Source organism: Lissotriton vulgaris, chromosome 11 (genome assembly GCF_964263255.1).
Source record: "Lissotriton vulgaris chromosome 11, aLisVul1.2, whole genome shotgun sequence".
NCBI lineage: Eukaryota > Metazoa > Chordata > Amphibia > Caudata > Salamandridae > Lissotriton > Lissotriton vulgaris.
Window position 1 is genome coordinate 1050942476 of NC_141699.1, and position 14585 is coordinate 1050957060.

A 14585-nucleotide genomic window follows, 5' to 3' on the forward strand; every position below is an offset into this window, starting at 1 on the left:
TCGCAAAATTCGCCCATGCTTACATGGGATGCTATATCCAGCTTTTATGTATTTATTTATTTAAGGGATTTGTAGAGCGCATGGTTGACCAAGGGCTTCCTAGCGCTAAAGGAGAATTCTACTAGTGCAGTGCCGAGCCACCGAAAATTCGGAAATAGTCGGGTTTTCAGCTCCTTTCTGAAAGAGGCTTCGTTAGATGCAGCTCGGATTTCAAGTGGGAGGGCATCCCACACCTTGGGTGCCAGATGGGCGAAAGTTCTGCTGCTTTTGTGCATGCATATGATGGAACATCTGGCGATTGAGCATGCTTGTGATATTATTTCCAGCTCCTGTGCACATCACCTTACAGCAGAGGTCTTCAATCTGTGGGGCGCGACCCCCAGGGGGGTCGTGGAGTCCTTTGAAGGGGGTCGCAGATTCTGTCCCTGGCTTGGGCTGATGAGGGTGCTCATGGCGAGGCCTAATTCACACCGAGGTGTGAAAAACATCGAAGCCTATTAACAAGTAAAAGACTTGTCAAGTACCCGGGTGTGGCTGTGAGTGTCCCTGAAGCCGTTTCGAGCTGGGGGAAGTCGGGGAGGGGGGCTGGGGGAGCAGGCTGGTGTGTAGCCTGCCCTTTGAGGTCAATGGATATTGCGCGCCTGGAGCTGTGGGTCCCGTGACACAGCCCCCGCCCCAAGCAGGGAGGCACAGAGATGCCCTCCCATGATCGGGAAAGAAGGAAAAACACGCAGAGAGATACTGACCCCCCCCCCCATGAGAAAGGCACAGAAAACGTGGGTGAATGAATGATGGGTGGATGTATGTATGTAAGGATGAAGGATGGATGGATGTGTGAAAAGGTGGGTGGATGAATGATGAATGGGTGGATGAAAGGGTGGATGGATGAAAGGGTGGATGGATGAAAGTGTGGATGGATGAAAGGATGGATGGATGAAAGGATGGATGGATGAAAGGATGGATGGAAGGAAGGATGAAAGGGTGGCTGGATGAAGGATGTATGGATGGATAAAAGGTTGCATGGATGAATGATGGATGGATGGATGTGTGAAAAGATGGGTGGATGAATTATGGGTGAATGGATGGATGAAAGGGTGGATGGATGAACGATGGATGGATGGATAAAAGATTGCATGGATGAATGATGCATGGATGGATGTGTGAAAAGGTGGGGGGATGAATGATGGGTGGATGGATGAAAGGGTGGGTGGGTGGGTGGATAGATGAAAGGGTGGATGGATGATGGATCGATGTATGGATGGGAGGATTAATGGGTGGATGGATGTATGTATGGATAAAAGGTTGCATGGATGAATGATGGATGGATGTGTGAAAAGGTGGGTGGATGAATGATGGGTGGATGGATGGAAGGGTGGATGGGTAAAGGATGGATGTATGGATGGAAGGATGAAAGGGTGGATGGATGAAGGATGGATGTATGGATGTAAGGATGAAAGGTTGGATGGGTGAAGGATAGATGGATGAAGGATAGATGTATGGATGTAAGGATGAAAGGGTGGACGGATGAAGGATGGATGGATGGATGAAAGGATGGATGGAAGGAAGGATGAAAGGGTGGACGGATGAAGGATGGATGTATGGATGTAAGGATGAAAGGGTGGATGGGTGAAGAATAGATGGATGAAGGATAGATGTATGGATGTAAGGATGAAAGGGTGGACCGATGTATGGATGTATGGATGGATAAAAGGTTGCATGGATGAATGATGCATGGAGTGATGTGTGAAAAGGTGGGAGGATGAATGATGGGTGGGTGGATGGATGAAAGGGTGGGTGGATGGATGTATGGATGAAAGGGTGGATGAATTAAGGATGCATGTATGGATGGGAGGATGAAAGGGTGGATTGATGTATGGATGGATAAAAGGTTGCATGGATGAATGATGGATGGATGTGTGAAAAGGTGGGTGGATGAATGATGGGTGGATGGATGGAAGGGTGGATGGGTAAAGGATGGATGTATGGATGGCAAGATGAAAGGGTGGATGGATGAAGGATGGATGGATGCATGGAAGGATGAAAGGATGGATGGATGGATGTGTGAAAGTGTGGGTGGATGAATGATGGATGGATGTGATGAGGTCTAACAGGCGCATTTATGGTTGTCAAAAGATGATGATGAGGAGTACCAGTTTCTAGAAACTTTTGTCAGAAGGGGGTCCTTACCCCTAAAAAGGTTTTACAAGGGGGTCTCGGCATCAAAAAGTTTGAAGACCTCTGCCTTACAGTATACAATGCAAGCAATACTTACAAACCCAGAAGAGATCCTGGTGTGTGAACTCACTACACCAGTCCATTCAACACTATACGGTATTGTGACCGTTTATGCAAATCATTTTGCACCATACATAAAGTACACATATAAACACATGTTATGTAAACATCTGCCAAGTTAATATATAACCAGGCAGTTGATACACATGTTGCAGCGGTCATCATTAGTAAATCCAATGCATGTTTGTCTGACCCATTCCTTACCTTGTTCGGAAGCTGCTGTCCCTGCCCCCGTCTGAAGAGCAGTGAGCCCCACAGAACAGGACACCACGGTGTGCAGAGTGGATGTGTCTGATGTCACTGTGACAATCTAGTATCCACCTTGGCTCTTGCAGGAGCACACCTGGCCATAAACCTTCTGGTACACTCTGGTACTCCTATCTGTCAGAAATTCTGGCTGTCAATGTAATCTAATAATGAGCACATTCCTGGGTAGGAACACAGGAAGTATTTCAATTCGTGGCAGTGCACACTATTCTTACCCTGCAAGGGAGCTTTTTGATTTCACCAGACTAGTGAGTATGTTTCCGTGTGGTAATATAGGGCTCCTTTGTGTTGGCAATAAATTCCAGCTGTGCAATTTGGTTAGGGCAGGGAATTGTAGGAGTAAAGAAATTGTTCACTTCTCTCTCACAGCAGGTATGCAGTGTGTACATTTGATTCACAAATGTGAAGTAAGAGTTCACTCTGTGATAGACTATATTGTTTGGGAGGGCTGGTGTATGGAGTTTTTCTGCAACTACGAAGGTAGCCAGCATTTTCAATTATCCACTGTGAATTCTGGTTTCCCAGTGTCTCGGGTTTGGAGCCCAGATGTAAAGTTTGTAACAGTGACTTAATGTGGATATTTCAAGAGCTCTCTTCAAGACTGCCTTTAAGACCCATGGCTTTCAAATAAAATAAACGACCCACTTAGGGCCTCAACTAGAACAACAACAAAGTGATGGAAAGGATTCGTGAATTAATCTCAGGCACTGGCAATCTCACAGGGACCCCCTCCCCTCCACCGCTCTTCACCTACCGTGGACCCCCTCCCGTCCATCGCTCTTCACCTACCGCGCCACTCCAGAGAGACCACAGCCGGGTGCAATTCAGTCGTAACCTGACCCCATGTGGCACTCTTTATACAGTTCAAGTGTCTGGTCCCTGCCTATCACTATTATACATTTTCAACTTAGGAAAATATTGAATCCCAAAAAGTAAAAGTTCAGCTTGGCACTTGTTTTAGAAAACTAGGGGGCATATTACCAAGCACAAGCGATAATTATCGCTATGCTTGGTTAGCGGCAATAATTTTATCGCCGTGCTTCGCCTATTTTTATCGCTTATGAGCCTTGCTATTATCAAGGTTTATGTCCTAATCGATAAAAATCGGACGAAATGCATGAATATCCCTGAAAAGTCAGCGATATTCATGCATTACCGAGCTAATGCTCTTAGCCATGTTATCCAACTACCATTGGATAACATGGCTAAGAACTGCTCTGGGCAGGCGTTAGCTTTTGAAGATAATCGCGCTTAGCGCGAATATTTCCAAAAGTTGGTAATCGGAGACAGCGATGTTAGCGACTGTTTTCAGTCGCTAACATCTTGGCACGCCCACTTTGCATGTCATTAGCGATAATTATCGCTGACATGCAAAGTGGTCCCCTAAATGCCCGCTATCCCCTACAAGCTGTCGCTAACTGGTGTTAGCAACAGCTTGGTAATAGGGCGATGAAATTATCGCCGCATTAGCGGGAAAAAGTCCCGCTAATGCAGCGATAATGGCCCTTGGTAATATGCCCCTAGGTCCCCAGATGAGTGCGGCTATCTAGTAGGACCAGTTCCTAGTTGACTACATAATGTCTTAGTACATAGATTATGAGGCATTTTGTTTATGTTTGACAATGATGTTAAAGCTCCCACTGTTAGATCCGGTTAAAAAGTTCCCCATTAAATACACCACAATAACAAAAAAAAGCAGTAGAAATGAGATGCTCTGATACACAAACCCTGTCTTTAAACATGACATTGGAACTGGAGTCTGAATGCACTAACCACACTTTGTAGAGCGATCACGGCTAATAAATATTTTGAGTTGTCTGCGTTTTTTTTGCAGACTTCATTGGCCCAAACCGTTCTGGTTCAGAAAGGTCCTGGCTTGGCAGTTCAGGCTTGACTATCCCCACTAGAGCAGGATTGATGCTGATTTGCCTATGGATGGGTCCAATCCAAGGTGGCACGATGAGCAAAAACAACAATGGACTGGAATGCTACCCTCAGTGCTTCAGAGTGGTTAGACCATTTGTAAGCATTTCCCCACCACTTTTTGTGTTTGATGCATTTACAGTGCCTAATGCCAAAATAGATGGCACATGAGCTCATTTAATATAACATGCATTGCTTTTGCCAATGGTTGTTGGCGATGATACATCAACAATAAGGTCAATCAATCCAAGCCCCTGGCAATCCTTCATTGACCATTCTGTAAGTTATTTTGGAAGTGCCCAAGGCTTCATCAAATGTTATCTTTCACTGCTTTAATTCTGCTACTTCTGCCTCAAGACCTCTTTTCACCCATCAACAAGAGCTCTTGCGTTTGTTTCAGTCTTAAGCATCACTACTGTCCTCCCTAATGGTTGAAAGGTCTTCCTATTTAGAATTCCTCTCACCTTAATCCTTCTTCAGAGTCAAGTGAGAATGCAGGCCTGTACACACTGGTGTCTCTAAATTTCAACTGGAATGCTTTTTTTCTTTCTGGTTCCTTTAACTGTTTAGTGTTCTGTTGTGGAGCAGTTCTCCTTAGTTTTGGAGTTACCCTACCCTGTAACCTTATCTTTTAGAGAAACTGCAGGCTTGTGATTTTTCAGCATCAAAACTAAAAATCTTGGCAAAAATACAGTTACTTCAAGCTTTATAAATGGTGGGTTCTTCTCAATACTATCCACAAACTTGTTTCCATCTGAGCCTTCACAGTCTCCTCAGCTGCATCAGAATCCACATCTTCTGAAAAACCAGTCCTTTCATGGAATGTTTTTTTGCCTGTATCATGCGAAGTTCACCCAGTGAAGTTTTTCTACACTTTTCTGTGTTCTAGATGTAAACTTGGCACGTGCGCTGTATCCTTTCAGACGTCTAGACCATAGGAAGAAGATGTTGTCCCTATTTGAGGAGATTTGTAATGGCAAACTATGCAAATTGCAAATGGAGTATTACATTGATTACTTCCACCCCAACTCCATCTGATCCTAAGAAGTGTACCATTGACTACACTGTGACCTAAATCATGCATTTTCAGACCTTTTAATGATCGAAGTAGAACTAGAAAGTCCTGTCTTTGATTTTGTTTCGGTCACAGTTTCTGGGTCTTTGCCCTCAAGTTTGGCCTCATTTCCTAATATTTTATCATTACCAATATTTTTACATCTCTGAACCTCTATGCCAGTTTTTATCATCCTCACACAACCGTTGACACTGAGCCCCTAACTTCACTTCAGAACCCAATGTCAGAAAATAGAAGCTAATTATGGTAGCTATTTAATGAAGCATTGTGAATGTATTGAATGTCACCAAGACATGAGGTCTTCTCTTATGGTCAACATCTAATAAGAAGATTTCCAGACCTAACCACTAGATGGCGGCTTGATGCACACCAAGTGAATCTAGAATCGATTTTCACTGCACCATTTGTTGTGTTTCTGCTAACAGTTGTGGCTGGTGTCCACGAGATAGAGTATGTAAAGAAACTCCCAAGTGATGTCCGGCACAAGCCTTGCCTCACACTCGCCGTCATCATCAGATTTATTTTTCCCACCACAGAAGAGGTGTGGAGCAGCGGCCAGGGCACCTGACTCCGGACTATGGCGTTCACAGTTGGATCCCCGGTGCCGGCGGCAGGTTAGCCCAGCACCATGTGACTCTGGGCAATAGCTCGCTCAATCGTCCCGACTGCCACCAGCGCCGGGACACCACTTCGGAGGTAGCTGTGCGCTTTAAAAATGCTGGTATATATGGTATATACAGTAGTGGGCACTTTCTGTGTAAACCCTAAGAGCCTGATTATGAGTTTGGTGGTGAGGGGGCAGGACCGCCACGCCACCGCCCTGCACCGCCAAACCCATGTGCACACTACCCGCCAAATTATGACTTTTTTAGTCACCTGTGTGTGGTTCTTTGGTGTTCCCACGGCAGTGCTTATGAATAGGCACTGCCATGGGAATGTCAAAGGCAGTACCTGCACGGCATGGACTGGTGCAGCCCATGCTGCGCAGGTACTGGGGTGCATACATACAGTGGGTCCAACATGAGCCCCCCCTACATGCACCCCATGGCCCAAAGGCTTTGTTTCCTCTCTGCCAAGGTGTTAACCTCATCACTGCGGTGCAAATTCCGCCGCAGTGCTGAAGGTTCTAATCGCGGGCGCGGTCATGATGGCTCCCGGCTGTCATCACAGCTCCCGGCTGTCATCAGCACACCCCCACCGTGACACATGACGGCCGGGAGCCGTCATCAGCATCGAAGAGGTTAATGGAGGAGGAACCGCCATGAAAACCATGGTGGAGAAGAGCCTGTTAATATGCTTGGTGGGACCGCAGCTGTCCCTGCAACCATTTTGCGGCCTCAAGACTGCCGAGCCACCGCCAGGGATCTCTGATCTTTGGTGCAATGGCGGTCCGACCGCCCAGCTTGTACTGGGGCAGTCGTACCGCCGCTGCAGCGGTGGTTGGACAACCAACGCTGCGCCACTGTGATGGACCCTCAGGCTCATAATCAGGCCCTAAATTTGGGAGGAGGCAAGGTGGACCCAATGAATGTATACCATATTGTGAATTTATACCTTAATACACTTCCAAAAATATTATATGTAAGAAGTAGTTTATTTTGCAGTAGAAATCTGGTACAGATTCCTCTACTAAGTTAGAAACTGAAGTCGTTTTGAAGCACTACTTGTGTATCCTTGTACTGATGGCAACATATTAATGTTGCAGTGCACTTTGCTTCAGCACTTAATATCACTTAAGGGAATTTAATCCATAACAACTGTAAAGCCCTATACTCTGGTTGAGCAATTTTACCATTCTGTAAACCGGGCTACAGTGTATAAGCGGAGCCTAAAGCAGCGGATCTCTTTAATCTTTGCATTTTTTTAGCGGGTTATGATGAGCCAGTCACATCCAAGGTGTGGATGTTTTCAGCACTGTCCTATGGGTTTAGATTTAAGAAGGCAACTCCATGGATGGTTTGGCATTGAAACCAGTTATAACTTTTGGCTCGAACATGCCATTTATTTATGTAAGGTTCCACACAGATTCAGTGCAGAAAGTATTGTCTACATAATTGCACTTGTCTCATTTGTAAAAACAATATCCAGAAAAGGTATGTACATCTATTGAACATATAGAATATGTTAGCATTTGAATATCTGCAGTTCCTCGTTGTGAATAGTGTTTCTTGTTATCATCAGTGTCAAGAGGAGAGGAGATCTCGCTATCTTCAGCTTTTGCAAGTATAGCTTCTGTTCGCCCTTATTGCCATCTAGGTCCAATGCCTTGTTTTTAAACAGGCATGAGGACTTTTTAATGGCAATGGTTTCATTCCTTTTTTTAGAAGGAAGAGTATGAAGTAAGTGAGCAAAGGGAGTCAGCTTGACTTTTCCAAGGCGTGATTTGAGTGACATGCCGGAAACTGGTTAATATGTCACGTTGATGTCGGGTGGAGGGACAGAGGTCAGCAGCCCATCAGTCCTTGAATGTAAAAACCATACAATTAGTGGCATTTCATGAAATTAAAATTGGTGTGTTTTAATTCTGTCCTGAAATATGGGAAGTGAGCAAAGTGATTCAGCCCTACTCTTCCAACGAGGTATTTAGGGTTTTTCCCTGTCAATTACTTTTTTTAAAGTTCAAAATGGTGCATTTTATGGCATTTTTCCCTAAAGGAATTGTATGACAGTCCAAGGGATTTCTTAAGAGGTACTGTAGAAAAACTCAAATACGAGAGTGTGTTCCCCATTCTTTTTCAAACACCAGAAATAACGCGACCATAATTCAAAATGGCTTGCTGAAAGATTTCACTTTTCTAAAACTGTGATGAATATCTGTGACTGGATTGTATATGTGAGGGGAAATGCATAATAATATGCTAAGAAAATTACTACCCTGAAGCCAAATGACTAGTATGAATGCATTTGAATTTTGAGAATGAGACTGAGCCGACTTGTGCTATGTCAAGGGTTTCTCTACTAGTGATTAAGTAGAGCACATGCAGACCACTCACCTTCCTGATCACTTTGGCCTTGGCATTTCATATTCACTTCATGGTTTCCAGTTTTTATTAAGAACATTTAAGTTGCTGTTTGAAACAGCAGGTACCTGTCAAAGAATGACTGACCAATGTTGATTACTAGCATATGGAAGTGGAGTAGAGTAAACATACCATTTCAGTTACACACTTTTTTTTAAGATTGTCTGACATACACAGTTTATCTTCACACTGAAACTTGTCTTTCATCAAACTTATGAAAGAAGCACACATCCCCACAAGTCAGATATTTTACACAAATGATTGTTTGTCACATATATCAATCAAAACTAACTTTTGGGACGTTTGGTTCTTTCCTAATTTGCCATTGTATGAAAATGCCATTTTGCATGATCACCCAAATTGTTTGGACTGATGCTGTTGGATTTTTGACTCTGTGTACTATGCCTCTGTTAAGCATGCTCCAGTGCATGCTCTCTGACTTCTAAAACATGTCTAAATCGGCTATACTCTTAATTATGATAGTACCCCTTTTGACAGACATAACCCCTCCCCTTTTATATATAAATCAGCCATCCCTCACAGCCTCTAAGGCAGGGTGCATGCATTTAAAAGAAGGGAAAGTAACATTTCATGTTATTTATGTCTTCACAGTGCAAAGGCCCCAAGATATATTCTCACTTTAGCAGGGTTACCTGTTCCATACCAAAGCATTGCGATACAACATGAAATGTAATAATGTTCTCTTTGGCTAAAACTTTCAAAATTAATTCTTGCACTTTTAAAAATATTTATTACAAGCCCATTTCATTGGTGAAATCGGATTTGTAATACATATTTTGGAAAAGATACTTTTAGGAAGTTACCTTTTCCCTGCCTAAAGCTTCTAGAAGTCCTTTTTCCTCAGCTCAAGCTGTTACCTAGCAGCTGAATAGCTCCTTTGATGTTATGTGAACTTCCTCACAGAACTGACACAAAGTTCACGGTGTGGGGAGGTGTTTGGCTGCTCAAGCAGGATGGCCATCTGGGCTGTGCCCAGGAACCTGATTAACTTCAAAGAGTCCTACCCTGTAGCAGACAAATGTCAGCTCAGATCTGGAGATACATCCTTCATTGCCCATATAGTAGACAGACTCTAATCCAAGTGGGGGCGCTGCCCTCAGACTGGTTTGAAGTGATCACAGAGGAGGGGGTTGTCCATTTCCCTGGCCACACCTCTGGGGTCGGCACAGGAGCTCTCCACAGGGGAAGAAAGGCCATCTTGGTTTTCTGTAGACAGGGGCACTGTGGGAAGTCTTCCATTAGAGCACACAGGACCAACTGCAACAATAGGTAGGGTTAACCCTGAGAACATTTTCACAATTGTTTAGGAAAGGGCCAGGAGTCGCTTTCACCCACAGGCTAGATCCAGGAATATATGTGGCTCTACTGCGCACCCTCTTCAGAGCACTAATGGTCCTGTGGAAGACAGAAGAAGGCCTGCACCTGCTGTTTAGACCAGTACGGTGATCTGAAAGGCTGGACCTTATCCCACTTGTATCCAGGGCAAAAAAGTGGACTCCAGGGGGTTATTTTGCTGACCTCCTGTTAAGCTAAAGTGCTACAAAACTGCAAGAAGCACTTTTTTCCTGAAGAGCCCAGCAGGCTGCTTCCTATTGGACCTGCCCTGGACCCTGGTGGAGTGAGTATTGACCCCCAAGTGCTGTTCCAGAAGTCCTGGTACCCTTTGCTGTGTCGAATTGTACTCCATTGAACATCCTGAAAAGTTTGAGACTTAGTCCTGCTTTGGCCCAAAAACGTACAGAGGGCCATGACAATCCTGCCAAGTCCATCCTACGTAAGTGTGTTGCTGTGGGACAAAGTTTCAGGTTGCTCCCACGTTGAGATTTTCTGCAGCAACAAATCCATTTCAGCAGAACGTTGTGGAAAGGGTGACGTGGAGCCCTGTTAGTCTGTAGTCTGAAGCCGTGTCTCAAAGGAGGAATCTGAGCTCCAAGAAAGAGTCTCAGTCTTAAGGTAGAAATCTTCATGTGGCGAAGGGAAACATCCTAAACCACGATGCTTGAGCAACGACTCACCTGAACAACAAGGAGAGAACACCGAAGACTGCTCAACAACGAATGCCGGAACCACGACGGCTGGAACCACGACTTGATGGCCACGTCACTTTTCCCCACTGTCTTCCGCCTACCATTCCCTTACGCTCACTACGATTGGGCTTTGTTGGAGTAATAAGTCACTCATCTCTACCCAATCACAAAATGTCTCCCACAATAGGTTAAGAAAAAAAAGTTACCATTAGCATCGTTTCGTATGCACCCTGGCTGGCGTCAAAGGTAGGTCATTTCTTTAAATGAATATTAATATTAATACTTAACATTATTTTTAAAAGTATAATTGAGTTGTTTTACATTTGTATTAAATATGACGTGTAAACACTTTCAAATCTTGCAACACCTTATAAAGGGATTTTGGGGGGCGGGTTGTCCCCCCACAAAAAATGACTAATTAATTAATTATTTAATTATTTAATTAATTAATTGTTGTTAAGGAAGTCGATCTAAAAAAAGTTGTTGTAACGAATAGATCGTTGTTGAAACTTTCATTGTTTAGGAGGTTGTGGTTCAGGCAGTAGGTATTGAGTCATACAACCCGCCTAAACAATTGGCCCTCCTGCATCTCCATGGTACTAACAATGTGTGTGATTAAGACATGTTGAGCTACACATGTGGCGGGTTAGGTGCAGGATCTGGACATAAGTCAAACCCACCACCCACCCATTGTATGTTGAATGCAGGGTCTGGTGTGACACCAGGCTTTGAAGGCAACCTCAAATGTGTATGACCAAAGCCTGTGAATTGTGTGGGTTGGCTGCTTGTGGAGGGGTTGGTGCAGACCCTCGCCACAGGGCAAGCCCGATGTCAAATGTGTCCCACGTATGGCTGAAAATTGTGTGCAGTGGAGGTTTGATGCTTGCTGAGGGTTGGCTACAGGGCCTTGCTGAACCCTGGGCACTTGAGTCCAAGTGCTCATGAGGATTAAATGCAGGCTGAGATGTCATGAGTAATTTTTATCAATAATGTAATTTAACATGTAATTAGTGCTATAATGTATGAGGCCATAAGCTGTGCATAAGTCATTTTAACCTTTGTTTTTTTCAGTGAATTAAATATTTTTTTAATCATCTTCAGTCATTTTCAGATTTTTGCTTATGTTTAAAGCCCTTGGGCAACCTCCGGTCAACGCCCCTGCTGCGCTTGGCCTTTGGCCATCTGCAGCTTGAGATTCGTAAGGGCCTGTGCTCAACCCCACTCCCCATTAGTAGCCAGCCACCTGCTATGCATGCCCTTTGGCCATTAACCTTGGTGGGCTGGCTACAGGGCCTGACCTTTGGCCAAGTCCTATGTCCAAACCTCCCATGAAGATCCAACCCCTCTAATACGCACAGCCACTCATCCATGAACAACCTTCAGCCAACGCCTCTGCTGCACGCGGCCTTCAGCCATGTGTGGTGGGTAATAGCAGCTTCACCTCACTTATGACCAGGTCCAGCACCCAAACTCCTTGGGGCTGCCCAACCCCCAAAGTCACCCAACCCCCGCTAGGCACAGCTTTCAGCAGTGTGCAGTGATGCATTAGCCCTATACCCAATTCACTGTGGGCAGCAAAGCCCACTGCATGCAGCCAATGGTCTGCACAATGGTAGTTGGGCACAAAGCTTGGTCTGTGACTAGACCATTGTTTTTTTTACTATGTTTTGGTAGTACAGCACTAGTCCCAAAATACTACGGGGAGGAGGTTGCTACCCCTGCTAGCACGCTACCACTAGACCAAATAAATATTTTTTTTAAACATTTTTTTATATTTAAAAGCAGGTTCCTCCATATGCCTGTAGGGGTCAGGGTATGCCCACCCTGCCGTCTTGAAGATCATTTTCACACACAAAAATCAGGACTCCTGGACCAAGTCCCCGAGTCTTTTTAATAACTGCTGCAACAAAAATATACTGTTCCAATATTGGCCAATGTAGACCTGTTTTTAGATTTTTACTGTTGTTAACTAATGAGGAAGCTGTTTTGCAAATTGGGTAATTTTCTTTAGTCGCCTGTACAAGCACTTCGGTCTATGCTGTCTTAAATCCTGTTGCTATTTTATAATCTCTCTGTTTTAGTGTATTTCTATGCATATATTTTATTCTTATGTTATGAAGTATATTTTTGAAGCTTGCTTTGCTCTGTGTGATGCTTTTATGGATGCTCATCCCTCTGAATAAAGTTTATTGAATTAACTGCTGCAACATTTTGTTCAGAGCTTTGGCTAGCCAATCGGATAATTTGGTGCTGTGGAATCTGTATCACGGTAGCAAAATTGCTGTCTGGAGGAAAAGCTCCCTCAACCATGCAGAAGGCCCCATACTCTAAATTGCCAGCTGCCGGCATTAATCGTGGGTGGTGGCGGGGGGGCATGTGGGAAGGGGTGGTGGTAAATGTAATAATACATTTTTAAAACGTACCTGTCCGCCAGCCGGGTCCCGCATTTTCTTGGCTCCTGCTCCTTCTCTCCTGCCTCTGACACAGACAGGAAGCAGGCAGCCTCCCTCCCCTCTCCTAAACCAATCCCAATGCTTCAATGGCAGCATTGTGATTAGTCGGAACGGGCCCCAGCTAGGCTCCTATGGGGGGCATTTTCTCCATGTAGGCTGTATTGCAGCCAGCATGGAGAAAGGGCAGAGTGCACATTACTGGTTTGGGCGGCGCCAGAGGGCCGACCAAACCAGTCATGCTCACTCAGGATTGGGCACACCAGACAACTCCTCCCCTGCCCAGCCCTGCTTGTAGAGCAGCCCCCCCTGCCCACAACCAGACACTTCTGCTTTCTCGCAGTGCGAGAAGCAGAAACATAAAATATTAGTTTTACCATTTTACGTTTCTGCTTCTCGCACTGTGAAAAAAGCAGTGGGCGACGCTCCTCTGCCCTAGTGGAGGAGCTTTCCCTGAGTGTCAATTCTCTAGGTCCCTGCAGAAGTCTTAGGGACCAAACCTTCCAGATATATCTAACTTTTTCTAGGCATTAACTCTTACATACACAACCCAAAACCTTATTTAAATTCCGATGTTACAGAAAGCGGCTAAACAGATTTACACTAAATGACAAAAAGCCTGCTTTCTTAGTGAAGTTCAAACATTTTTCCTAATTTGGTGTAATTCTGTTCAGTCATATTTTTTCTGGATTGGAGAGAAAAGTTCCTATGGGAATTTAAATGGGACATCACACTTTTGGAACCTCCCATTTTTCTTGGTCCCACTTGACAAATCAGAACAACACTGCCATGAAGGAGATGAGGTGGATTCATATTTGTTTTGACAAGTTTCCTACAGACTCTATACCGGCAGTTAATAAACAACAAAATAAATGCTTATTACAGAAACACTGACCTAACTAGCATTACACCTGTAGATGAGTCTCCTGCTGCATGTAAGAGTTTCTCTTGTAAGGTTGTCTGACTCCTAACTCGACGTAGAAAAGAGTGAGATAAGCCAGCATGTTCTTCTTGTCTCCAAAGGGCTGAGGAAATCTACCCAGGTGCACCCTTCTTAAACTGGGAAGATCCTTACAGTACAAGGCGTCAATAAATCAATCAATTAGGTGTCTGTTTAGCGCGACTACTCACCCGTAAGGGTCTCAAGGCGCTGAGTGGGGAGAGAGTTTTCTGGTCCTGGAGAAATTACAAATAGAGCTCTCTTTTCTGGAAACATGAATTTATCTTGCAACGTGGTTGACTTTAGTTGCTGCAAATGTACTGCTAGCTATTTTGACAAGAGATTTTAAACTGATTATTGTGCACAGTTTAATCGTGTTGAAGCCTGCATCCCAAGCCAGACTGTCCACAGATAACAGCACAGTACGTCATAGTATATGGATTGTAAGGAAATGTCTGTGAAATTAATTCCACTCAGCTTTGACTAACCCGATTACTGTGCTATGCACAGCAACAGTGTAAGCTTTGTTCTTCCCCAGGTTTAACACATTTTCACTTCATGGACTCT

The 14585-nt window shown here is 44.4% G+C and overlaps 1 protein-coding gene across 1 annotated transcript in view; it reads left to right on the forward strand.

Moving 5' to 3' along the window:
- PLD1 (phospholipase D1) overlaps positions 1-14585 on the forward strand; it is a 370836-nt gene that overhangs the window by 56520 nt on the left and 299731 nt on the right. The window lies entirely within an intron of this gene.